Source organism: Hemitrygon akajei, chromosome 4 (assembly GCF_048418815.1).
Source record: "Hemitrygon akajei chromosome 4, sHemAka1.3, whole genome shotgun sequence".
NCBI lineage: Eukaryota > Metazoa > Chordata > Chondrichthyes > Myliobatiformes > Dasyatidae > Hemitrygon > Hemitrygon akajei.
The window spans coordinates 153870959-153898935 of record NC_133127.1 but is presented as its reverse complement, the minus strand read 5'-3'; the positions used below and the strand labels follow the sequence as shown (position 1 = coordinate 153898935).

General features: G+C 46.1%; 1 long non-coding RNA gene across 1 annotated transcript in view; it reads left to right on the top strand.

Annotated features, from left to right (window-relative positions):
• The window catches only part of LOC140726812 (uncharacterized), a 59842-nt gene extending 32290 nt beyond the window's left edge, over positions 1–27552 (top strand). Inside the window, exons 2-3 of the long non-coding RNA XR_012098732.1 lie at positions 14135–14273; positions 24521–27552. This is a non-coding gene — a long non-coding RNA (uncharacterized lncRNA). The remainder of the gene's footprint in view (positions 1–14134; positions 14274–24520) is intronic.
• The last annotated feature ends 425 nt before the right edge of the window (positions 27553–27977 follow it).

Below are 27977 nucleotides of genomic sequence, written 5' to 3'. Positions count from 1 at the left end.
GCAGACAGCGCCCTGTGGAGTCGACTGCCGAATTTCTCCAAGCTCTACAGGCACTCGTGCGGACTTGTGACTGCCAAACGCTCACGGCGGAACAGCATGCGGAACTCTTGGTACGAGACGCCTTTGTGACCGGAATCAGGTCAGTGTATGTGCGCCAGCGGCTGCTGGAAAAGGCTGATCTGACCTTACGCTCAGCGATCGAGACGGCTGATATGCTGGAGGTTGCTCTGCACAACGCTGACGCTGTCCAGCCGCGCGATTCCCCGCCGGGTCCATGGACGCCTCCGACCCCGCCGCCACCGGTTCCCGCGAGCGAATTCGCCAACGCCGCTGCCAGTCGCGGTTCCACGAACTCCCCGAACTCGTCAAACCGAAAGCTGTATTATTTTTGTGGGCTTCAGAAACATTCTCGAAACCGTTGCCCAGCTCGAGAAGTGACCTGCTCCAGCTGCAGAAAGCTGAGCCATTTTGCCAGAGCCTGTAAGTCTAAACCGCACGCGGGGTCAAGCAGCGCTGCGTTTGAGACGTGGGGGCCGCCATCTTGCATGCCTGGATGTGAGCGGCCATCTTTGCCGGCGTCACCATGCCCCGCCCCCGACTCGCCGGAGTTTACCGGGCACCAAGACGGCATTTCAACTCTGGCCACCGTAACCCTCGACCAAAGTGCTCTGCACCCGCTCGCAAGGTCAATGATGGACATCCTGGTGGAGGGGCACAGGACTAGCCGCCTGTTTGACACAGGCAGCACTGAGAGTTTTATTGACCCGGACACAGTGCAACGCTGCGGACTCGTGACACGGCCGGTAAGTCACAGGATCACCTTGGCTTCTGGGTCGCATTCCACAGACATCCGGGGGGGTTGTGTAGCGACATTGGTGGTGCAGGGCACAGAATATCGGAACTTTGTGCTACTGGTCATGCCTCGACTGTGCGCACCTGTGCTATTGGGGCTAGACTTCCAGAGCCATCTTGAAAGTGTGACTATGGCATATGACGGGCCCCTCCCACCACTCACTGTCAGGAATCCTCAGTTTGGTGGGACTTTGCCATATACTCCGTTACCACAGGCACATACACACCGAACCACACATCCCACCCAGCACCATGCCGACAGCTGCGCCACTGACACCACTTGCAGCCTCTCCACCCTCAAGATCCCTCCCCCACCGCTGTTCGCCAACCTGACCCCCGACTGTAAACCTGTGGCAACTAAAAGCAGGAGGTACAGCGCGGGGGACAGGGCCTTCATTCAGTCGGAGGTGCTGCGGCTGCTCGGGGAGGGGATCATTGAGCCAAGCACAAGCCCTTGGCGGTCCCAGGTGGTCGTTGTTTGGACTGGGCAGAAAAATAGGATGGTTGTGGACTATAGTCAAACCATCAATAGGTTCACGCAGCTTGACGCGTACCCCCTACCTACCCCGCATCGCGGATATGGTCAACCAGATAGCTCAGTACAAGGTGTACTTGATGATAGATCTGAAATCCGCTTATCACCAGCTCCCCATCCGCCCAGAGGACCGCCCCTACACGACCCTCTGGGCGGGCGGCAGGCTCTATCACTTCCTACGCATCCCATTTGGTGTCACCAATGGTGTCTCAGTCTTCCAGAGGGAAATGGACCGGATGGTGAACCAGTACAACCTGAAGGCCACATTTCCCTATCTAGATAACATCACCATCTGTGGTCGCGACTGGTCGGATCACGACGCCAACCTCCAACGATTTTTCCAAGTGGCCGAAGCTTTGAACCTTACTTATAACAGGGACAAGTGTGTGTTCAGAACCACCCGACTCGCTATCCTTGGGTATGTCGTGGAGAACGGGGTCATTGGCCCTGACCCCGACCGTATGTGCCCCCTGTTAGAACTCCCTCTTCCCACCACTCTCAAGGCCCTCAGACGGTGCCTGGTTTTTTTTTCCTATTACGCCCAATGGGTCCCCCGTTACGCAGACAAGGCCCGCCCCCTGGTCAGGTCTACCACTTTTCCCCTCTCTGCCGAGGCCTGCGTGGCCTTCAGCTGCATTAAAGGGGACATCGCCAAAGCAACGATGCATGCGGTGGACGAGACCATTCCCTTCCAAGTAGAGAGTGACGCCTTCGATTTCGCGCTTGCTGCTACCCTCAATCAGGCAGGCAAGCAGGCCAGTAGCATTCTTTTCTCATACCCTTCAAGGCTCTGAAATTCGGCACTCCGCGGTGGAGAAAGAAGCCCAGGCCATAGTGGAAGCTATTAGGCACTGGAGGCACTATCTCGCCGGCAAAAGGTTCACCTTGCTGACCGACCAGCGCTCGGTTGCGTTCATGTTCAGCAACCAACAGCGGGGCAAAATCAAAAATGATAAAATTTTGCGGTGGAGAATAGAACTCTCCACCTACAACTATGATATCCTGTACCGGCCTGGAAGGCTCAATGAGCCCCCTGATGCCCTATCCCGGGGAACGTGTGCTAGCACGCAGCTCGACCAGCTGTATGCCCTTCATGCACATCTTTGCCATCCAGGGGTCACCCGATTTTACCATTTCGTTAAAGCCCGGAACCTGCCGTACTCCCTGGAGGACATCAGGACGATGACCAGGGACTGCCAAGTCTGCGCTGAGTGCAAACCGCACTTCTACCGTCCTGACACTGCGCAGCTTGTCAAGGCCACCCGCCCTTTTGAGCGACTGAGTGTTGACTTTAAGGGCCCCCTTCCCTCCACCGACTGCAATGTCTATTTTCTCAGTATTATTGACGAGTACTCGCGATTCCCCTTTGCCATTCCCTGCCCCGACACCACTACCACGTCCGTCATAAAAGCCCTGCGCCAGCTCTTCACTCTGTTCGGATATCCCTGCTATATCCACAGTGATAGAGGGTCCTCCTTTATGAGTGACGAGTTGCGCCGGTTCCTGCTAGCTAGGGGCATTGCTGCTAGTCGAACCACGAGTTATAATCCCTGGGGGAATGGACAGGTGGAGAGGGAGAATGCCACAGTGTGGAAGGCCACACTTTTAGCCCTTAAGTCAAAAGGGTTGCCGGTCTCCCGATGGCAGGAGGTCCTCCCTGAGGCACTCCACTCTATCCGCTCCCTGTTGTGTACGTCCACTGATGCCACCCCTCACGAACGCCTATTCTCTTTTCCCAGGAAGTCTGTCACTGGGACCACCCTACCAGTTTGGCTGACGTCCCCGGGGCCAGTGCTGCTCCGGAAACATGTGAGGAGTAATAAATACTCCCTGCTGGTCGAGAGGGTTCACCTTCTACATGCGAACCCCCAGTATGCTTACGTGGTCTTACCTGATGGGCGGGAGGACACGGTCTCTGTCCGCGACCTGGCGCCCGCCAGAGCAGCAGACCACTACCCCGAACACTCCACGGTAACTATGAACCCTGTACCCGAGGTGACACCGCACACACCGTGCCACACCCAGACTCCTCACGACGCTCATGTACTGGGCATCTCGTACTCGTCTATTCCAGGGACCTCGCTCACTCGCGAGGGATCCCTGACACCTCCTGTTGGGACAGAACCAGCCCAATCTCTGTCTCCGGTGCAATCACCACCTCCGGCACCTGTGCAATCACAGCCGGAGCTGCGTAGATCGCAGCGACAGATTCAACCACCTGATAGACTTAACCTGTAAATATACTTGTAAGAAACTTCGCCACCTGGGGACTCTTTTTAAAACAAAGGGGGGGTGAATGTGGTGAACTACATATACCTGTCTGGACTGCTCCTGTGGCTCCTCCCACAGACCCCTGCTGACTGCTCCTGTGGCTCCTCCCACAGACCCCTGTATAAAGGCGATTGAGGCCTGATGCCCGGCCTCATTCTCCAGGATGTAGTGTTGTTCATTCTTCCAGTCAATAAAAGCCGATACCTCGCTTCTTACATCTCAGAGTGAGCTATTGATGGTGCATCATCCCTTCCATCCACTCACATAACACAATCTAACCCCAGGCCGGGCCTCCAGCAGAGACAGATTTGGGCCTAAATCTGTGGCCTTTTCATGCCAGGTGTCCTGAGTGCCTTGAACAAGAGGTAGCCTCCTTAAACATGTATCCAGACTGATTACTCATTTGTCATGTAAAGACTATGTATGAGTTCTGACTCTTCCATCTCAATGGTGAGTATGTAAGAGGTAGCGATGGAGAGGTTGCAATGTGTGATAATATTAACCATCAAATATCTGCTGATGGTCCCCACATGGCTCTATGTATCTGAGCAAGATTTAGAGAGCTGCCTTCTCTAGGCCTCTTCTTTATAAACTCTCCTGATGAATAGGCACAGTACACGTGAAGGCTTCAACCTATGATGTTTACAGGACTGGTAGTCACTAATTATGTCAGAAAATGTTAGGAAATATCTATTCCTGCATTAACACTGACAATTTACTGGATTCTCACTGCTTATGGGTCCTGTCATTGAGAACTGGATAAGGATCCGTGGGCTTGGGTTGTTGACTTAGAGATAATGAATTTGAATCTGACATAGCATCTGGAATTTAAATGTACATAATTAAATAAATCCAGAATGAGAGCAAAAGCAAGTGTCAGATCTGAAGATTATGAAATACCAGACTCTTGTACAAATTCATCTGGTTCACTCATTTCCTTCGGGGGAAGAGTTTACCGTCCGTTCCCAATCTGGTCTATTGCATACTCCAGATCCATTACCTCTGAAATGTCTCCTCAAGAAAGATAATAAATGCAATAATAGTGGATAAAAGTATTGTTGAACATTTACAGTATGTTTATTGCATTGTATTTCTATTTCTTATCTTTCTGTCTCTCACACGCTTAATGTCATCTCTCTTTCTCTCACTTTGTTTTGCTTTCTGTGGATAACGTGGCATTGAATTACACATTTTAAATTGCAATTCCTACCTTGATTTCTTCACAATAAAAATTCCTCCAGTTTTTATTTTAGATTAGTGGATTTGTTGTTGGTCTCCATATTCTCCAAAAGAGATGCTCTGCTGTTTCTATAAATGCTTTAGAGATGTGTTTCCAGTATTTTCTGCTTTTATTTCAGATTTCTAGTACCTGCAGAATTTTACTTCATGCAAAAATTAACAAGCTTGTTCCATAAGGTTATACTAATGAATAAATTTAAAACAATCAGTATGAATATAAGCAACTTTTTCTTCCATGTTCAAGTCTTTCTGAATCTGAATAGTTTTGCAGTCAGCAACAGACTCTAATCAAGATATTACATATTATGAGCAAACATTCTCTCTCCTGTAGGTAAAAATACAGTCTGTCTATTGACTAAAATTATTCAGTCTTGACTGCTGATCACACTGATCACATGTTCACACTGCTGATGTTCAATTCAAGCAGCAAAGAAACAATTGACCTCTCTGGAGCATTTCATCTTCGCCGTAACCTTCAGTAACATCCTAGCCAGTACTTCTGCTGTAAAACAAATATCAATTGCTTTTCAGTAAACCGATCCACTTTAAGTAATATCATAAGCTCTTTAAGGATGTGCATCAAGTTTCAATTGCCTTTGCTTCTTCAGTGAAATAAAGCACAATTTTATCTCTTTACAACTTAAACTATAATGCATTTGAATTTCTGAATGAAAGGTGAGGCTTTTCACGGATATGAGAAAGTGTTTTTAAGATTAATTTAAAGGCCTGGATTATGTAGACCTACTGAATAAACAGTGCTTTCATTAAACAGAGAGTAATACAGAATCTGATTCATGTTCTCAACTCATGAAGGATATCTAATGAAAAGAAAAGTAAAATCTATTTCCACTGGGTGATGAACTAATAATGATAGGGAAGAACTCAATCGCTGGAAGATGAAAATGCAGCTCTTATTTTTAATGTGGTTGGTGATGAGATTGTACTTTTCATGGTTCATTGATGCTTTTGGAAATTTCACAAGCACATAATGTTCCTCTTAAAGTAGGATCACAACTCACTAATCCGTTCCTAGCATCCTGAATGAACTGTACATAATTAAATTAATTTGTGTGCAATTATGATCTGTCTGAAGTATAATGGGCCGTGTTCACACAGGGGAAGAAAGCCCAGAAAAAGGAAGGGAATGAGGTGACAGGTGAATGGGAGATGCGAGCGGGTAAGTGTGAAGGAACACTTCAGAGTCAGGGCAGGGAATGCGGGGAGCAAAGCCACACCTAGGGGCACACTTACCACGTAAAGAGGAGAAGATGAAAGCAGAAAGACGGTGTTAGGCGGGAGAAAAGGCAAATTGGGACATTTGCTGTGTTGCAACCTTAGATCCTGGACAAGGCTGAATATTTTATGTTGAACAACACACACAAACACACACACACACACACACACACTGAGTGAGTGTGAGTATGAGTGTGAGTGTGTGCGAGTGTGTGTGAGTTTGTGTGTGTGTGGGTGTGAGAGTGTGTGTGTATGTGAGAATGTGTGTAAGTGTTTGAGTGTGAGTGTGAGAGACTGTGTGTGTGTCTATGAGTGTGAGTGTGTGTGTGTGTGAGAGTGAGTGTGTGTATGATGGTGAGTGAGTATACCTGTCTGAGTGTGTGAGTGCGCGTGTGAGTGTGTGAGTGCGCGTGTGATGTGTGTGTGTGTGTGTGTGTGTGTGTGTGTGTGTGTGTGTGTGTGTGTGTGTGTATGTGTGAGAATGTGTGACTGTGTGTGCGAGTATGTGAGTTTGTGTGTGTGTGTGTGTGAGTGTTTGTGCGTGTGAGTGCGCGTGTGAGAGTGTGTGTGAGTGAGTGAGTGAGTGAGTGAGTGAGTGAGTGTGTGTGTGTGTGTGTGTGTGTGTGTGTGTGTGTGTGTGTGTGTGTGTGTGTGTGTGTGTGTGTGTGTGTGTGTGTGTGTGTGTGTGTGTGTGTGTGTGTGTGTGTGTGTGTGTGTGTGTGTGTGTGTGTGTGTGTGTGTTTATATCTATATATTACCTGGGTGTAATGATGCCATCATATAGAGAAGCAAACAAGGAGCAGAAGGAGAATGCAGGCAGACAAAAGAATATTAACTAACCAGCCATGTTTGAGTCCCTTCTCCATTCACTGACAGACTGACAATCTGGTACAGAAGTCAATTTATTATTTTTAAAAAGCAGCTATTATAGAAGGTGGCCTACCATTAAATTTGTTGAATACAGTTTTGGTTTTCTTTATTTTACTGGGGCAGCACAACATTACAGTAATTAGAGCTGCTACTTCTCACCTGCAGCCACACAGTTCGATTCTGACCTCGGGTCTTGTTTGTTTGTTTGAAGCTTCACATTTTCCTTGTGCCCGCTTGCGTTTTCCTCGGTGCGTCAGTTCCCTCCTCGAGCCGCAGTGGTCGGCAAGTTAATGGCCTGTTGTAAATTATCCATAATGTAGGGTGGCAGGGGACGGGATGGAATGGAGGGGATGAAGACAGTAGGCTGGCTGCAGGTTCATGGGTTAATGAGACAGAGAACAAATGATAGTGCAGGATTTTGTGGATGAAACATGTGAGAGTCATTTTATCTGCTTAACAAAAGTTGCAGCCCTTAATTCCATTACGAACAAACCAAAAGCAATCACCTTACACTGACATCAGACACAGTCTCTTAAAGTGCCCATAACAACTCAGTGAGGTTGTTTGTGAATTATGTAGAACAGTTTCCATTATGAACAATATATATCATCTGTCACCCATTACGTTACCCGAGGCAAGCCTCTCCAGAGTTCAGCAGAACCAGCGTTGTGAGTCTGTCTGGAACTTGTACCTGGCTCAGGTCCTAAGTGGAGTAACAGCAGGTGCCCCTGGCTTGTCCCGGGCTGTGCTGACATGCACACGGTTATGTCGCTTTCTCGGGGGTGTGGAAGGGGAACCATCCTGGTCTCAGTGGCCGGTTTAAGTTGATCTACAGAAATACGTTCAGGGTAACCCTTCCTATCTACAATAAAGGTCTTTTCGCCGGGTTCCAAAACGTGAAACCAGCCATCTTATGGCATCTTTAGGAGGTTTTGATATGCACCATCACCCGCAAAAACGAACAAGGTAGAACGTTGGTCACCTGGAACCCAAGAATGACGTACGGGAAGGAGGAATACTGTAGGTGTGAAAAAATAGAGTTCACTGAGGAGGGCAGAACGCTGCTGAGACGCCGACCAGGTGGCTGTGGCATTCAGAAATGAAATGACCTGGTACCCGTCCCAGCTCCCCATACACCAACTCAGCTGTGGAGGACTGCAGGTCCTCTCTTGGAGCCACTCTGAGCCCCTGCAGGGCCCATGGGAGACGATTGTGCCAACACTCGTCTGTCAGGGACGCCCTGAGAGCAGCCTTTCAGGAATGGTGAAACCGCTTGCACAGACTGCAGGAGATACACCGTAGTGTGATGCAGTTTAATGCCAAGGTTCTGGGCCCTCGTGGCCCAGAGGTCTGACATGAATTGGGGACCGCGGTCGGAAGAAATATCAGAGAGGGTGTCAAACCGAGCGACCCAGGAGCTGATGAAGGCCGGAGCCATGCCCAAAACCATCGACACTAGCGGGACAGCCTCTGGCCATCTGGTGGTATGGTACCGTTTCCATGGTAAAGAGGAAACCGGGGTGGGGGGATAAGAGGACCAACCAGGACAATATTGACATGATCAAACTGCCGCTCAGGGACTTTGAAAGGTGCCGATGGTGTCCTGAACATGACGGTTAATTTTCACCCGCTGACACATAACACAGGCCACAGTCCAGTCAGTGAAGCCTTCCTGCCTGTATGCGAGAGGCCATGAATAGAGTTAAAAACAGTTCACCTCCAGTTTGTGAGCACTATGGGGCAAGGGCGACTAGCTGAGATATTGCAGAGGAGAGAAACACCTGCGTTCCCAAATTTGGCACTTGACCGCTGTTCTGTCAGCCTAGACCTCAGGTATTGGTAGCTGGGTTGGCTGCAATGCTGGCAATAGTCAACCCAGTGTGTGTAGCATTGATGATGGGCCATGAGAGGCAATCAGTCACAGCATTATTTTTCCCTTCAATGTACAGTATACGCTGTCTGGTGAATTCTGAAACATAGGCCATCGCATACACGTGGGGTTTGTCAACAGATACTGTGAAATGCTGACTCTCCAGTAGAAACTGAAAATGGCGGGTGGCCAAATAAAGAGTGAGTTGCTCGCAGTACCACATGGGGGGAGAAGAGGGGGACGAACTGCCGGCTGAAGAAGGCGAGCAGCTACCTCTGTCCTCCAACCACTGATCATGCACAGCTCCCACAGCATAGTCTGAGGTATCAGTAGTGACGGCTATGGGTGCATTAGGGAACGGCTGCGCCAGTCGGGTTGCGTTGGAAAGAGCTTGCTTGGTGTCATCAAATACTCTAGTCATGTCTGCTGACCACACAAGCATGCGATTAGGGGCACTGCCTTTAAGCACGCTATACAAGAGGAACCTAAACAGTATGAAATGGTGACAGAAATTCACCATACCTGAAAACTCCTGCAATGCTTTGGAAGCGCAGGACAGTGGAGAATCCATCATAGTGACGACTTTTGACCGCAAGGGTGTCGCACCTTCTGTGGCAATGCAGTGGCAGCAGAAGTCAATGGTAAACAACCCGATCTGGCACCTAGTGGGGTTAATAATCAGTGCGCAGAGGTATGAGAAGTGTTTGGTTTTGGATGCGCTGGTGACAAATATGTTGTCCAGGTAAACAGAAAGAAAATCTAAGTCTTTGAGCAGAGAGTCCATCAGTCGCTGGAAAGTCTGTGCTGCATTTTTTCAGCTCAAACAGCGTGTGCAGAAACTCAAATAAGACAGGCGGGGTTATAGCAGCAGTTTTGGGAATGTCCTCAGTGCACACAGGCACCTGATGGTAGTGACTAAGTGAACTTTAGAAAAAGTTATTTTTCTGGCTAAATGTGCCAGAAAGTCTGGAATATGTGGGACTGGGTAACAATCGGGCATGGTGGCCTTGTTAAGGTAGTGGTAATTGCCACATGAATGGCAGCCATCATCAGGCTTAGGGACCATGTGGAGAGGTGAAGCCCAGGGCAATCTGACAATTCCATGTTAGCAAACTCAGCCTTCGCACTGTCCAGCTATTCTGAGTCCAGTCTATGTGCACGGGCATGGGCCAAGTACGTTGCTCGACCCCATGCTTTGTGACCTTAGTGGAACATGTGGGCTTGGTGAGGTTTGGGAATTCATACAGCAGGCGAGTGAATTCTCATGTGGCGGTGCACGAGCTTGACAGAGTCGTCACCTGCTGGGAGTACAGGGTAACGACCCAAAACCCTTTGTATCAATAAGCTGACAGTCCTGAAGGTCTACTGACAGTCCCTTGGCAGACAGGAGATCTGTGCCGAGCAGAGGTTTGGCCAAGAGAAGGTTCCGTGTGTCATGTCCCGTAAGTCTGGACCCTGCTGCCACGAAGGTCCATCATTCTCTGCCTTGTAATCAATGGCAGTGCCGGTAACACATTCACTTGCGCATCTGGGTCACACAGGAAGCATCACTCTGAAAGGGCATTTGTAACCACCAATAGACATCTGGGTCACACAGGAAGCATCACTCTGAAAGGGCATTTGTAACCACCAATAGACATCTGGGTCACACAGGAAGCATCACTCTGAAAGGGCATTTGTAACAAACAATAGACATCTGTGTCACACAGGAAGCATCACTCTGAAAGGGCATTTGTAACCACCAATAGACATCTGGGTCACACAGGAAGCATCACTCTGAAAGGGCATTTGTAACAAACAATAGACATCTGTGTCACACAGGAAGCATCACTCTGAAAGGGCATTTGTAACAAACAATAGACATCTGTGTCACACAGGAAGCATCACTCTGAAAGGGCATTTGTAACCACCAATAAACATCTGGGTCACACAGGAAGCATCACTCTGAAAGGGCATTTGTAACAAACAATAGACATTTGTGTCACACAGGAAACATCACAGAAGCAGGACCACAGGATTACTGCCTGTGCCACGTGACAGTGAGTATAGGAATAGAATGAGGTGGAGGTTAAATGCGTGGCTGAGGGATTGGAACAGGGGCAGGGATTCAAATTTCTGGATCATTGGGACTTTTTTTGGGGCAGGAGTGAAATGTACAAAAAGGACGGGTTGCACTTGAATCCCAGAGGACCAATATCCTGGCAGGGAGGTTTGCTGAGGCTACTTAGGAGACTTTAAACTAGAATTGCTGTGGGGTGGGAACCGAACTGAAAAGACGGAGTAAGGTGCAGTTGGCTCACAAATAGAAAAAGTTTGTAGACAGTGCAAGAGGGAGGATAGGCAGGTGATAGAGAAAGGACACGCTCAGACCGATGGTTTGAGATGTGTTTATTTTAATGCAAGAAGCATCATGAACAAAATGGATGAGCTTAGAGTGTGGATCGGTACTCGGAGCTATGTTGTTGTGGCCATTACAGAGACTCTTAAGTAGTGTCAGGCTTTAGATGTTTCAGGAAGGACAGGGAAGGAGGCAAAAGAGGTGGGGGCATGGCACTGCTGATCAGAGATAGTGTCACGGCTGCAGAAAAGGAGGAAGTCATGGAGGGATTGTCTATGGAGTCTCTGTGGGTGGAAGTTAGGAACAGGAAGGGGTCAATAACTCTACTGGGTGTTTTTTATAGACAACCCAATAGTAACAGGGACAACGAGGAGCAGATAAGGAGACAGATTCTGGAAAGGTGTAATAATAAGTGTTGTCATGGTGGGAGATTTTAATTTCCCCAATATTGATTGGCATCTCCCTAGAGTGAGGGGTTTAGATGGGGTAGAGTTTGTTAGGTGTGTTCAGGAAGGTTTTCTGACACAATATGTAGATAAGCCTACAAGAGGAGAGGCTGTACTTGACCTGGTATTGGGAAATGAACCTGGCCAGGTGGCCAGGTGTCAGGTCTCTTAGTGGGAGAGCATTTTGGAGATAGTGATCACAATTCTATCTCCTTTACCATAGCATTGGAGAGGGATAGGAACAGACAAGTTAGGGAACTGTTTAATTGGAGTAAGGGGAAATATGAGGCTATCAGGCAGGAACTTGGAAGCATAAATTGGGAACAGATATTCTCAGGAAATGTATGGCAGAAATGTGACAAATGTTCAGGGGATATTTGCACGGCATTCTGCAAAGGTACGTTCCAATGATACAGGGAAAGGATGGTAGGGTACAGGAACCATGGTGTACAAAGGCTGTTGATAATCTAGTCAAGAAGAAAAGTAAAGCTTACAAAAGGTTCAAAAAGGTAGGTAATGACAGAGGTCTAGAAAATTACACGGCCAGCAGGAAGGAGCTTAAGAATGAAATTAGGAGAGCCAGAAGGGGCCGTGAGAAGGCCTTGGTGGACAGGATTAAGGGAAACCCCCAAGGCATTCTACAGGTATGTGAAGAGCAAGAGGATAAGACATGAGAGAATAGGACCAATCAAGTGTGACAGTGGAAAAGTGTGTATGGGACTGGAGGAGATAGCAGAGATACTTAATTAATATTTTGCTTCAGTATTCACTATGGAAAAGGACCTTGGTGATTGTAGGGATGACTTACAGTGGACTGAAAAGCTTGAGCATGTAGACATTAAGAAAGAGGATGTGCTGGAGCTCTTGGAAAGCATCAAGTTGGATAAGTCACCAGGACCAGTCAAGATATACCCAGGTTACTGTGGGAGGCGAGGGAGGAGATTGCTGAGCCTCTGGCAATGACCTTTGCATCATCAATGGCGACTGGAGAGGTTCTGGAGGATTGGAGGGTTGCAGACATTGTTTCCTTATTAAGGAAAAGGAGTAGATATAGCCCAGGAAATTATAGACCAGTGAATTTTACTTCAGTGATTGGTAAGTTGATGGAGAAGATCTTGAGAGGCAGGATTTATGAACATTTGGAGAGGCATGATACGATTAGGAATAGTCAGCATGGCTTTGTCAAAGGCAGGTTGTGCCTTACAAGCCTGATTTAATTTTTTGAGGATATGTCTAAACATATTGATAAAGGTAGAGCAGTAGATGTAGCATATATGAATTTCAACAAGACGTTTGACAAAGTACCTCATGTAAAGCTTAAAAGAAAGTAGGGAGGCATGGGATCCAAGGGGACATTGCTTTGTGGATCCAGAACTGGCTTGCCCACAGAAGACAAGGAGTGGTTGTAGATGGGTCATATTCTGCATGGAGGTCAGTGACCAGTGGTGTGCCTCAGGGATCTGTTCTGGGACCCCTACTCTTCATGATTTTTATAAATGGCCTGGATGATGAAGTGGAGGGATGGGTTAGTATATTTGCTGATGACAAAAAGTTTGGGGTGTTGTTGGTAGCGTGGAGGGCTGTCAGAGGTTACAGCGGGACAGTGATATGATGCAAAATTGGGCTGAGAAATGGCAGATGGAGTTCAACCCAGATAAGTGTGAAGTGGGTCATTTTGGTAGGTCAAATATGATGGCAGAATATAGCATTAATGGCAAGACTTTTGGCAGTGTGGAAGATCAAAGGAATCTTGGAGACCAAGTCCAGAGGACACTCAAAGCTGCTGTGCAGGTTGACTCTGTGATTAAGAAGGCATACGGTGCATTGGCCTTCATCAACCGTGGGATTGAGTTCAATAGCTCAGAGGTAATGTTACAGCTATATAGAACCCTGGTCAGACCCCACTTGGAGTACTGTGCTCAGTTCTAGTCATCTCACTACAGGAAGGATGTGGAAATTATAGAAAGGGTGCAGAGGAGATTTACAAGAATGTTGCCTGGATTGGGGAGCATGCCTTATGAGAATAGGTTGAGTTAACTTGGCTTTTTCTCCTTGGAACGACAAAGGACGAGCAGTGATCTGATAGAGGTGTATAAGATGATGAGAGGCATTGATCATGTGGATAATCAGAGACTTTTCCCCCCAGGGCTAAAATGGCTAACACAAGAGGGCACAGTTTTAAGGTACTTAGAAGTAGGTACAGAGGAGGTGTCAGGGATAAGGTTTTTTTACACAGAGAGTGGTGAATGGGCTGCCGGCGATGGTGGTAGAGGTGGATACAAAAGGGTCTTTTAAGAGACTCTGGGATAGGTACATGGAGTTTATAAAAATAAAGGGCTATGGGTAACCCTAGGTAATTTCTAAAGTAAGTACATGTTCGGCACAACTTTGAGGGCCGAAGGACCTGTTTTGTGCTGTAGGTTTTCTATGTTTCTATGAAAGGGTGTCTGTAATGAGCAATTGACATCTGTGTCACACAGGAAGCATCACTTTGAAAGGATGTCCATAATGAACAATGGACGTCCATAGCAGCTGGAAGCCATGGTGTTCACCAACCTCGAATATCTCGAAGCTGCATAGTGGTCGGCACCTCTTGGCGTTTGTGCCAAAGTGTACATGGTAAGTTTGAAGTTCAAAGTAGTATGTATATGTCACCATATACAACCCTGAGATTTATTTTCTTGTGGGCATACTCAATAAATCCATAACAGAATCAATCAATGGTAAAAACATAGACTCGACATTGTCCAGTTTGGAGGTGTGAGTGTGAGTCTGCTGGAGGCTCTGCCAATAGGGCTTACTGAAACCCGAATGGAGGAGGAACAATGCACCTCTAACTTGGTGGAGTGTAGATTATCGGCCATTTTAGCAAGCTCCCTATCGTCCTTCAGGGGTGTATTAGGGAGGGTTATGTGAACTTGATCAGGCATTTGTTGGGTGAAGAGTTCTTTAAAAATAAAATAAGGATAGCGATTGCCCAGGCGAGATAGCATGCGGTCCATTAGTCCTGAAGTCCAGGCTGGGCACGGAGAACAACTGTATGACAAGCTCAGACTCAGACAGTCCAACGGTCTGCAATAGCTGAGTTTTCAGAGTGACATATTTATCATGTGCCCGCAGGTCTTCTTGTAGACTTACCACTCTGGCTGCAGTGGAACTACTTAGTGATACTGCAACCTAAGGAAATTTGGTATTGCCCGCGGTGATATCTTGCAATGCGAACCCGACTTCTGCCTGTGCAAACCGTGCAGTAGCATCTGCTTCCAAACCTCCGGCAGCTTCAAAGAAATCTGTTGGTCGACATGTCGCTGAGTAACTCTGATATCATCTGAGAGTGTCAGCTTCACCAAGGTAGGGTTTTGCGAATTAAACACACGAGAGCCATTTTAAGTGCTTAACAAAATCCACAGTCCTTTGTTTCCATTACGAACAAATCTTTTAGACAGCACTTGGATGGAAAACCATCAGCCTGTTGCATTGCGTGAGGCAGCTTGTTCTCATCTGTTCCTTGTAAAGTGAAGTTGGGAATGATCATTAGGCCAGATTCCAGTGCATCTACCCTACCGCCCTGCTGCTGTATTTGGCACCGATTCCTGAGGCAGGGACCCAATACCCCAGGAATCGGTGCGTCCTGAAAGCAGAACTTACTGCTAAGCTAGGAATTCAGATAATAGCAAATGGAGCGTTCCCCCTTCATTGAAATGGGGCACTGGAAGCCGTAAGTGCCAATACATTTTTCTTTAATTTGATGTTTTAATTAACACCCAGGTCTTGTAGGTTTTTAGGTCAACATATTGTTTTAAAAATATTATTGTAATTATTTAATTTTAATTAATTCTTAAATATTATTATTGATTGGGCTGGATCATCAGACGTATCTGAAAGTTCAAAGGCTTGAAAGAGAAATCAGTGTGATGTGGGGGTCAGGATCTGACTCAACACTTTGCCTCACAGACAGCAGTGGCAACATGGGCTCTGGTACAATTAGGCCCACAGAGCCCAAAGGAGTGTGGGTAATGAGTGCAGCAAGAGGGCTGGGTAGAGAATTATGTGGCTCGATAAATCCCATCATTCCTACTTTTCACAAGTTGTTGTCCAATTTAACATTGCCCATATTATAACACTTTCTTTTATTATTTTCAACTCCAGGTTAGCAAGGCATCTAAAACTGTTTTAATGTTGATCTTTTAACTATTTATTCTAAGCATTTTATTTGATTAGCTATACATTACATTGTAAAATATCCATAAATGGCTTTAGTAATTTATTGCATTCACAAATCAGATTTCTAAACTATCATTGTTTTTCCAACTTTCACCCAAGTGAGCCAGAACTGGGAAGTTGAGGGCAAGATGGTAAGTTACAATCTGCGGCCAGGTTGGCAAGCAACATAAGTGGACAGAGTGAGATTGGATGCAACAAGCTGGGTCATTGGTGTTTGCAAGAAAGATCAGGGACTGGTTCCAGGGGAAAGAGGTGTGCCAGGATTAGGGCAGAATGATGGAGTAGGTGGCAAGCAAGTTTGGAGCTGTGGGCAGTGAGTGGGTCCGAGGAGGGCTCAGCACGAAGGAGCAGAACTACTGAGCGGGGAAGCCTGGCATCACTGAGCCCAGGGAGTGATCAGGGAAGTGTGGAGTCTGCTCCTGATAACGGAACTGGGCCTCGGTGGGAAGGGTCCACAAACATTAAAGAAAAACACGTTAAATGAATGACATATTTCTATCTGATGCAGCAAACTGCTACTGTGCTCAAGCACTAGTTCCGCTGCTTGGACCACTTTAGAGTACTCAGCAAAGCTAATCACTCCACTTACAACCAGGCAATAAGGAGGACATGCCTTTTCATCAGCTGCAAAGAAACCTGACCAGAATATATCAATACAAGAATGCATTCTCTCTTTTAAAGTACACTTTTGTCTCATTTTTCATAATTGTCAACCAAATTAATCTTTTATTTCAATGTTAATGATTTTAAAGATTAGTATAATTTTGATTATTTCATTATGCATTGTGATGTACATTTTACTGCATGAATGGCCTTAAGATGAAGGAGAATTTTAGACAATATATTGAAGTAATGATTATTTTCAATACTTGGGGCAAGAGGAAAAGTTGTAAGGTCAAATATCCTTTCGCATGCACTAATCTGTGTGTCCACTGTAAGAAATTGCAGATGGCTGGAAAATGATTATACCATCACCACTAAGTTCCCCTTTCACCAACCGTTCCCATCTAATCTCCTTTGCTGATCATCACACTGCCCGCTTACCCATAAAAACAGAAGAGAAGCCAAATTCAGAACAAAAGTGTTCAACACAAATGTATAAATCAGTGCATGTCAGCTATGAACTATATTCCCTCTGTGGAGCCTGTTTATCCCAAGCCTTGCGCTGGATGAATGAGCCATACCGAGCTCCCCCGGTGGCTGCATCACAGCTGTTAGAAGGCTTCTTGCAGAGGATTTACACTGCATTTGGATTAGGATAATCCTGGACCGTGAAAACCTGGCCTCAAAGGGCTGTGCAATGCTTCAGCGATCCCTGCAATGCGCTGGAAGTCAAAATGCTGGACTTATTTATCACACACAAGCTACCTTATGCAATGGCATCCACAACTATGAAACCGCATCTGCAACCTGAGCTTCGGGTGGAAGCTGAGACCCCAGTGCTTGGACAAGTGGTTTGGTCTGAGCTCAGCCTCCTCGTTCATACAGGAAGGGCTAGGCTCCACGATCATCGCAGAGCCACATGCAAGCACGATGCCAGATTTCTCTGTTATATTTCTTTATACCACAGGCTTTCTGGCAGGTCTGTGTTTCTTTCTGCCTTGTGCCCCCATGACGGGCTGCTCTATAACGTTCTCTATTGCATCCCCTGCTGAGATTTCACCTCTTCAGAGCCACACCTTCCCTCGTGCCCAGTAACAAAGACTGAGTCCTGCATCCCGGCCATGCATAGGGTGTTGCTGTCTGAGCTTCTGCCTGTAAATGTGAAGGTTCGGGCAAAACAGAGTCTTCACAGTCACTCTCTTGCTTTCAGACACTACTGGGGAGGGTGCAGTCCATGGCCATTTACAAGCATGATGAGGACAGTTGTATCATTTCTCCCCAATGTGCCCTGACGGTGCCAGGTAATTCCCATTTCCACCAAGAGACCAAACACTTACCGTTGGCATTCAATGGCATTACCATTATTGGGTACCCGACCATCAACATCCACTGACCGGAGACTAACTATATAAATACAGTGATTACAAGAGCAGGTTAGAAGTTAGTCTCCCTGCGGTAAGTATTGTCCTCTTCATGCCTCAAAAGCATCCCACCATCACAAGTCTGGTCTGCGATGGAGTATTACCCATTTGCCTGGATACAGTATGTACTGAACCAGAATCCCTCCCAAAAGCACACAGAACTTTATTGCCACAACCCCACCCAGCACCTTTAAATCTCACTCCTATCCCTGTCAGCACAACGTGTCTGCAGGATGCATCGCTGTTACTCGCCTAGGATATTCAGAGGGAATCCTCCAACCTCAAGGCCAAAGATGACAAGGACAGGAGGTGTATGGGAACCCCACCAAGTTACCCTCCAAACTCCACATTGTCCTGATATTGGAAATATGTCACCATTCTTTCATCATCAGTCATTCTAATCCCCAGAACTCCATCCTGATATCACCACTGGGTGTTTGACAGCCTCCTTGTGTCTTAATGGGCTCTATTGGGTTTCTTTGTTTTGAGGCTGCCTGTGAGGAGACAAATCTCAAGGCTGTATATAGAGTATACGTACTTTGATAATCAATGTACCTTGACTTTGCCCATGGGAACATTCACTTCACTAGGAGGATTGCAATGGTTTCTATAGGTGATCTCCACACCTCAAGAGCAACGAGGGATGGGCAATAAATGCTGGCCTTGATATTCATGACAAAATCCTCAAATATAAATGACTACTACTCCTCCTTCAGCAGCCAGTTTAAATGGCGCAGTCTGTGTAAATTAGCACTGGCCATGCATAAAATTAGGCTTTTAGCCAAAAGAACAAGATAAGCAGTGGCTGAATGCTAAAATCATTAAAGTGATGCAATAAGGTAATAATGTGGAAAATTAGCCGGTTATGACCTGTCCACAGAAAACACAGGGCATTTCAATCCAGCCAATTACTGCTTCGTTGGTCTATTGTCAAACAGCTTTTAACTGCTTTGTTACTCTTACACTGCTGCCTGCTTATTTTCAAGCTAAGCATAATCATATCATTTTCAAATGCCAAAATATTACCTGTTCATTTGTGTGATTTGATTTTCTTGTCATAATACAGACAGGGAAAGGTAGTTGCAAACACCATGAGATGAAATGACATTGAAAAGCAGATGCTGGAAATCTAAAATATAAACCTGGGAGGGAGGCACTGTTGATCAGAGATAGTGTCACGGCTGCAGAAAAGGTGGATGTCATTAGAAGGATTGTCTACAGAGTCTCTGTGAGTGGAAGTTAGGAACAGGAAGGGGTCAATAACTTTACTGGGTGTTTTTTATAGGCCGCTCAATAGTAACAGGGATATCAAGGAGCGGATAGGGAAACAGATCCTGGAAAGGTGTAATAATAAGAGTTGTCGTGATGGGAGATTTTAATTTCCCAAATATCGACTGGCATCTCCCTAGAGCAAGGGGTTTAGATGGGGTGGAGTTTGTTAGGTGTGTTCAGGAAGGTTTCCTGACACAATATGTAGATAAGCCTACAAGAGGAGAGACTATACTTGATTTGGCATTGGGAAATGAACCTTGTCAGGTATCAGATCTCTCAGTGGGAGAGCATTTTGGAGATAGTGATCATAATTCTATCTCCTTTACAATAGCATTGGAGAGAGATAGGACAGACAAGTTAGAAAAGTGCTTAATTGGAGTAAGGGGAATTATGAGGCTATCAGGCAGAAAATTGGAAGCTTAAATTTGGGAACAGATGTTGTCAGGGAAAAGTATGGAAGAAATGTGGCAAATGTTCAGGGGATATTTGTGTGGAGTTCTGCATAGGTACGTTCCAGTGAGACAGGGAAGTTATGGTAGGGTACAGGAACCATGGTGTACAAAGGCTGTAATAAATCTAGTCAAGAAGTAAAGAAAAGTTTACAAAAGGTTCAGACAGCTAGGTAATGTTAGAGATCCAGAAGATTATAAGGCTAACAGGAACATAGAACATAGAATAGTACAGCACATTACAGGCCCTTCGGCCCACAATGTTGTGCCGACCCTCAAACCCTGCCTCCCATATAACCCCCCACCTTAAATTCCTCCATATACCTGTCTAGTAGTCTCTTAAATTTCACTAGTGTATCTGCCTCCACCACTGACTCAGGCAGTGCATTCCACACACCAACCACTCTCTGAGTGAGAAACCTTCCTCTGATATCCCCCTTGAACTTCCCTCCCCTTACCTTAAAGCCATGTCCTCTTGTATTGAGCAATGGTGCCCTGGGGAAGAGGCGCTGGCGATCCACTCTGTCTATTCCTCTTAATATCTTGTACACCTCTATCATGTCTCCTCTCATCCTCCTTCTCTCCAAAGAGAAAAGCCCTAGCTCCCTTAATCTCTGATCATAATCCATACTCTCTAAACCAGGCAGCATCCTGGTAAATCTCCTCTGTACCCTTTCCAATGCTTCCACATCCTTCCTATACTGAGGCGACCAGAACTGGACACAGTACTCCAAGTGTGGCCTAACTAGAGTTTTATAGAGCTGCGTCATTACATCGCGTCTCTTAAATTCTATCCCTCGACTTATGAAAGCTAACACCCCATAAGCTTTCTTAACTACCCTATCTACCTGTGAGGCAACTTTCAGGGATCTGTGGACATGTACCCCCAGATCTCTCTGCTCCTCCACACTAGCAAGTATCCTGCCATTTACTTTGTACTCTGCCTTGGAGTTTGTCCTTCCAAAGTGTACCACCTCACACTTCTCCGGGTTGAACTCCATCTGCCACTTCTCAGCCCACTTCTGCATCCTATCAATGTCTCTCTGCAATCTTCGACAATGCTCTACACTATCTACAACACCACCAACCTTTGTGTCATCTGCAAACTTGCCAACCCACCCTTCTACCCCCACATCCCGGTCGTTAATAAAAATCACAAAAAGTAGAGGTCCCAGAACAGATCCTTGTGGGACACCACTAGTCACAACCCTCCAATCTGAATGTACTCCCTCCACCACAACCCTCTGCCTTCTGCAGGCAAGCCAATTCTGAATCCACCTGGCCAAACTTCCCTGGATCCCATGCCTTCTGACCTTTTGAATAAGCCTACCATGTGGAACCTTGTCAAGTCCCTTACTAAAATCCATGTAGATCACACCCACTGCACTACCCTCATCTATATGCCTGGTCACCTCCTCAAAAAACTTTATCAGGCTTGTTAGGCACAATCTGCCCTTCACAAAGCCATGCTGACTGTCCCTGATCAGACCATGATTCTCTAAATGCCCATAGATCCTATCCCTAAGAATCTTTTCCAACAGCCTTCCCACCACAGACGTAAGGGTCACTGGTCTGTAATTATCTGGACTATCCCTACTACCTTTTTTGAACAAGGGGACAATATTCGCCTCCCTCCAATCCTCTGGTACCATTCCCATGGACGAGGACATAAAGATCCTAGCCAGAGGTTCAGCAATCTCTTCCCTCGCCTCGTTGAGCAGCCTGGGGAATATTCCGTCAGGCCCCGGGGACTTATCCGTCCTAATGTATTTTAACAACTCCAACACCTCCTCTCCCTTAATATCAACATGTTCCAGAACATCAACCTCACTCATATTGTCCTCACCATCATCAAGTTCCCTCTCAGTGGTGAATACCGAAGAGAAGTATTCATTGAGGACCTCGCTCACTTCCACAGCCTCCAGGAACATCTTCCCACTTTTATCTCTAATCGGTCCTACCTTCACTCCTGTCATCCTTTTGTTCTTCACATAATTGAAGAATGCCTTGGGGTTTTCCTTTACCCTACTCACCAAGGCCTTCTCATGCCTCCTTCTTGCTCTTCTCAGCCCCTTCTTAAGCTCCTTTCTTGCTACCCTATATTCCTCAATAGACTCATCTGATCCTTGCTTCCTAAACCTCGTGTATGCTGCCTTCTTCCACCTGACTAGATTTTCCACTTCACTTGTCACCCATGGTTCCTTCACCCTACCATTCTTTATCTTCCTCACCGGGACAAATTTATCCCTAACATCCTGCAAGAGATCCTTAAACATCGACCAGATGTCCATAGTACATTTCCCTGAAAAAACATCATCCCAGTTCACACCCGCAAGTTCTAGCCTTATAGCCTCATAATTTAAATTTTCCTGTCCTCTCTGATTCTATCTTTTTCCATGATAATGCTAAAGGTCAGGGAGCAGTGATCACTGTCCCCCAGATGCTCACCCACTGACAGATCTATGACCTGACCCGGTTCGTTACCTAATACTAGATCTAGTATGGCATTCCTAGTCGGCCTGTCAACATACTGTGACAGGAATCCATCCTGGACACACTTAACAAACTCAGGAGAATTTAACAAACTCAGAAATTAGGAGAGTCAGAAGGGACTCTGAGAAAGCCTTGATGAGCAGGATTAAGGAAAATCCCAAGGCATTCTACAGGTATGTGAAGAGCAAGAGGATAAGACATGAGAGAATAGGACCAATCAAGTGTGACAGTGGGAGAGTGTGTATGGAACTGGAGGAAATAGCAGAGGTACTTAATGAATACTTTGCTTCAGTATTCACTATGGAAAAGGATCTTAGTGATTGTAGTGATGACTTGCAGCAGACTGAAAAGCTTGAGCATGTAGATATTAAGAAAGAGGATGTGCTGGAGCTTTTGGAAAGCATCAAGTTGGATAAGTTGCCGAGACCGGATGAGCTGTACCCCAGGCTACTGTGGGAGGCGAGGAAGGAGATTGCTGAGCCTCTTGTGATGATCTTTGAATCATCAATGGGGACGGGAGAGGTTCCTGAGGATTGGAGAGTTGCAGATGTTGTTCCTTTATTCAAGAAAGAGAGTAGAGATAGACCAGGAAATTATAGGCCAGTGAGTCTTACTTCAGTGGTGGTAAGTTGATGGAGAAGATCCTGAGAGGCAGGATTTATGAACATTTGGAGAGGTGTAATATGATTAGGAATAGTCAACATGGCTTTGTCAAGGGCAGGTTGTGCCTCACGAGCCTGACTGAATTTTTTGAGGATGTGACTAAACACATTGATGAAGGAAGAGCAGTAGATGTCGTGTATATGGCTTTCAGCAAGGCATTTGATAAGGTACCCCATTAAAGCTTAAAAGAAAGTAGGGAGGCATGGGATCCAAGGGGACATTGCTTTGTGGATCCAGAAATGGTTTGCCCACAGAAGGCAAAGAGTGGTTGTAGACAGGTCATATTCTGCATGGAGGTCGGTGACCAGTCATGTGCCTCAGGGATCTGTTCTGGGACCCTTACTTTTCATGATTTCAGGCAGCATCTCCAGAGTTAAAGGTTCAGGTCATGAACCTTACATCTGAACTAACCTACACATCAAACAGTTGCTGAAAAGGGGGGGGGGGGGGGGAGGGTGGTGGTGGAGACGTCCAAGGGAGGCCAAGAGAGAGCCAACTGATACAACTATTGGTGGCGCTAACTGACAGATAGTAGTGCAGTCTTTTTAACCGAAGCTGGAGCTGAGATAGAGAATTAAAGTTATAGGCTAATGGAAGCTTGGGATCACCATTAAGCACTGAATAGGGGCATTCTATAAAGGAGTTAACCAATCAGCATTCAAGGCAGAAGAGACTGGGTCCTTGGGATGGGGGCAAGAAAAGAGGGAACAGGGTAGGTGTTGCCGGGGAAGTACAGAAGGGCAATGGATAGTGGTGAAGATGGGAGTCAGGGAGGCAATTCCTTGGGAAAGCTGAAAGAGAAGGGAGGGAGAGGTATGCCCACAGTTGACATAATGCAGAATGGAGAAGATGTAACAGAGGATGTGGAGGGCAGGAGAGTGAAGTAAGAGGGGATAAAAGTCCTGGAAACGGAGCAAACCCAGCTGAGAGGGAAAACCATAGCTGAGGAGAAAAGGAGATTTAGAAATATGGTAGAAGCACAACGGATACAAATGATCTGGTGCAATGGTTAAGTTGTTAAATGAGCAATCCAGAGGCTCCGGTTAGTTACACTGACATCAGATTCCATCATGAGAATTGTACAATTTAAATTCAGGTTTTTTTTAAACTGCCATAAAAATCCATCAGTCCCCTGCAGGGGAGGAACAGGATGGGAAAAGCTTTGTCAGGGTTGCTTAAAGTGATGGAGCATTGGACAGAATAAAAAGAAGAGCAGGTTTTTCAATAACCAAAGGGACAGAGGGCACAGATTTAAGGTGTTTGATAAAAGAAACATTCTGACACAACCAATAGCTGAAACATAGAATGCATCCTCCAATGACGGTGGATACAGATTCAATGTCGACCTACAAAATGAAATTGTATTATCAGTTTAAGGAGAAAAACATTGGCTAGGGAGGCTGTTTACACTCCTATACAAATATTGCAGACTCAATAAGACTAATAGTCTCCTTCTGACCATTTCGCGATTTGATATAGCTCATTACATCAGCAAAGTGATTGAACATGTCCCCAACTGTGCTATCAAGTTTCATTAGATCTATTCCCATGAAATACAAAGTTTGCTTCTGCAGGGCTACTTGGCCCCAGATTTAAATTAAACTGTGCAATGTTACTTAAGTCCAACTAATTGGCTGGTGTATCAGGAGTCCTGGTAAATGTGAATTCATTAGGAATCAAGAAGGAATCTATCCACGGGCTTGAGCTACACCCAGTAAAAGTGAAACTCTCTGCATTGCAGATGCTGGAGGAAGGTCACCTCTTTGCCATGACAGCCTCGGCTCCTTCCATCACTCCGTTAATAACCTTTTCTCCATCATGTCGCTGACGATTGTGCAGCATTCAGTTCTATTTCCAACCCCTCGGAAAACGGTCAGCCCGTCCCGACGTGGCTCCGGGTCTTTTGCACCATTGTGAGTTGGAAAGGATTGTTCTGTCACCAACACTGAGTCTAAGTCCTGGAGCTCTCCACCCAGCTGGCTCACTAGCTCTTTCTGTTGGGATGGGCCTGTTCTCTTTAGAGGTATTTAAATCAAAGCAGTCAACAAGAAATATGGAACAATAACATAGCCACATTAATTACAGAGAAAAAAAAAGGTTTCAGTGAGTTTATTTTAAACTTAGCAAAGTTGCTGTGAAGGATAATTGAACTAACGGGAGTGGGAGGCTTCAAGAACAACCCTGTCATAATGACATGGACCAGTGCCTCAGTGCCAAAGACAAGGAAGTGGGTCCATGACTGTTGGTTCCCCATTGCTCATCCCAGTCTGCAGATTTTTTGATTCACCCCAGGTAACAGTAAGAAACAGTGGAAGACTCCTGAAGGAGCAGAACGTTATGGACCAATCGAGGTCCCAGCTGCAGTGCTGAAAACCACAGAACTTGTGAAACGTCCAGCCAGGCTGTTCCCATTTGGTTACATTTACCTGACAAGGTAGAAATTGTCAGGATTACATCCTGTCCACAAAATGCTGTACAAATCCCATCCAGGATATTCGGTCTACACTCAGTGAGTATCCGTGATGGGCTGGGAGAATGATTGAATGCGCTCTCACTCACTGGTGAAAGCAGTAGGAGTTATACAGCAAGATGCAGGCCTTGTGGCTCATCACAGCGTCTCCAGTAATCCCATTTGCCCACACTAGGTCCATATCCTTCTATGCTTTGACTATTTAAGTGCCTGTCTAAATATCTCCTAAATATAGTAATTGTATTTGACTGAAAAGTGCCATGAAGGAGCCCTGGTAGCACTGAAGCCTTTGGTTATCAAGGAAAAGCAGTCCAAGACCTCACACAAAGAAAGACGGTTGTGATTACTGAAGTCAATCATCCCAGCCCCAGGACATTTCTATTTTTAAGACAGCCCTAGCCCAACCATCTTCAGGTGCTTCAACAAATACCTTCTTCCGTAATTAAATCAATTTTTATTCATTGCAGAATGTTCAGTTCTAAATCATTTACAATCCCCCTGAAAATGAAGGAGCCTATGGGCATAGTGGTTAGCACAACGTTTTACAATACAGGCGACCAGGGTTCAGTTTCTGCCATGGCCTGTTCTCCCCGTGACTGCGTGGGTTTCCTCCGGGTGCTCCGGTTTCCTCCTGCAGCCCAAAGATGCACTGGTTAGTAGGTTAATTGGTCATTGTGAATTGTCCTGTGATTGGGCTCGGGTTAAATTGGGGGGTTGCTGGGCAGCCTGGCTCAAAGGGCCGGAGGGGCCTATTCTGTGCTGGATCTCAATAAGTAAAATAAATTCTGCACATGAATAAGACTTTATCAACATTCATAGTACGTGAATACTGTTACGAATGTGCCGCAACTCTGAGGGGCCGAAGGGTACAAAGTCAATTCCTTTTTGAGAATTGCAAGATTGCTATTAATTTGGGTCTGGGACCCAGGAAATGAGAGAGAGACACGCAGAATCCACAAGGTTTGGAATGTGGCCTGGCCTCAGCGAAAACGGAACCACTGATAACGGCCATTGTCTCTTGGAGACGGAATTGTGTATTGAGTACTGTACTATTCATTGAAGCCCCTCGGGGGACGACCAGAGTGGGCTGGTTGAGGGATTGCATCATCCCAACCTGATTGACATCTGAGACCCCGTGAGTAAGGATAAAAGAGGGTCTGGGGAACAACCCCTTTAGACGCACCAGGAGAAACGCTAGAAATCCCGTGACAGCATTTAATAGCGACAGCGGGTGGGGGGCTCACATGCGTCCTTCCCTTGCCTGGGTTGGCGGCCTCACCACGGAAGAACGGCTTTAGCTAAAGGAGAGGCCACAAGTGAACGGCCACGACAACGAGACTCCTGATGGATCGAAATCATAAAAGGAAAGCCGGCAAGTTTTTCTCCAAATCTCTCTCTCTCTCTCCAACCATTGCAACCCAGCAGTCCCCAAAGGCTGCAGCCTGCATGAACTGAGTGAACTTTATATTTCCATCGGACAATACATTATCCCCTAGACAACGATAGAGCTTATTTCTTATTGATTATTATTATACCTGCACTTTTAGATTTAGTATTGACGACGTATATTATCTGTATATTTGCATTGATATTATTTTTGTGTATTTTTACTAATAAATACTGTTAAAAATAGTATCATCAGACTTCAACGGACCTCTCTGTCTTTGCTGGTAAGTGACCCAGTTACGGGGTTCGTAACAATACTATGTACCAATATGTGGCACATAATATTGAAAGTGCCAAGGAATGCTAAACTAAGAGAGTCTACCTGCAATTCATGCCCGTTTTAGCCAAGAAGGCATGCTGTCACCTCTTGTTTCCTCAAGGCATTTTTATACACTGTGGAGAGCATCCCATCCAGATGTATCATGGCTTGGAATGGCAACAAGAGATTGCAGAAAGTTGTGAACATAGCCCAGTCCATCACAAAATTAGCATCCACCTCCACTGACTCAGTGTACACTTAGCCCTGCCTTGGGAAAGCAGCCGACATAATAAAAGTACCCTCCCACCCAGGTCATCCTCCCTTTTCCTCCCTTCCAGCAAGGTCCGCTTCTATCCCGCTATCCTTAAACAAACCTCTAACACGGGTGGCAAACATATGGCACATGTGCCCAGGATGGCAGACACGAAAATGTTGTTGGCACCTAGGATGCAGTGCTACCCCTCAATTCTTTAAATCCCACCCTTAATTTAAAAAAAACATAAATGTTTATCTTTGCTGCCAAATGAAGGAGCAAATGAATTTTTACAACTGAGAGAAGTGAGATGTATTCACAGGGAACGTCTCACACCGGCTCTGCACCAGCTAGACAGTTGCGATAACACATGACGTTGAATGATACATTTTGAAATCCTCACCAAACTGGAATGCACATTGGTGTTAGTATAGTAAATACCTGGACCAGTTGGCAAAGGCTTTGTTCGTGTTATATTTTAATTCTGTAGTTTGTGAACGAATACCGGATATTCAGTGATAATAGCAGTAAATACTGTGTGCAGTTTAGCGCCTTCATGAAGATACATGTAAGTCTGGAAACAACCAAATACAAGTCGGATATAAAATGTTTGCAATGGTGCAGCAACCCGGAGCCATTGTGCTGGACCTGCACTGATTAAACCGATCTGCAGGAGCTTCAGCATTGCTGCAAACAGCACGAGGCATTTGATTACTGTGTGCTAGACAAAGCGCGCTGGGTTCGTCCAGATCCAGGGGAGATAGCTAAGG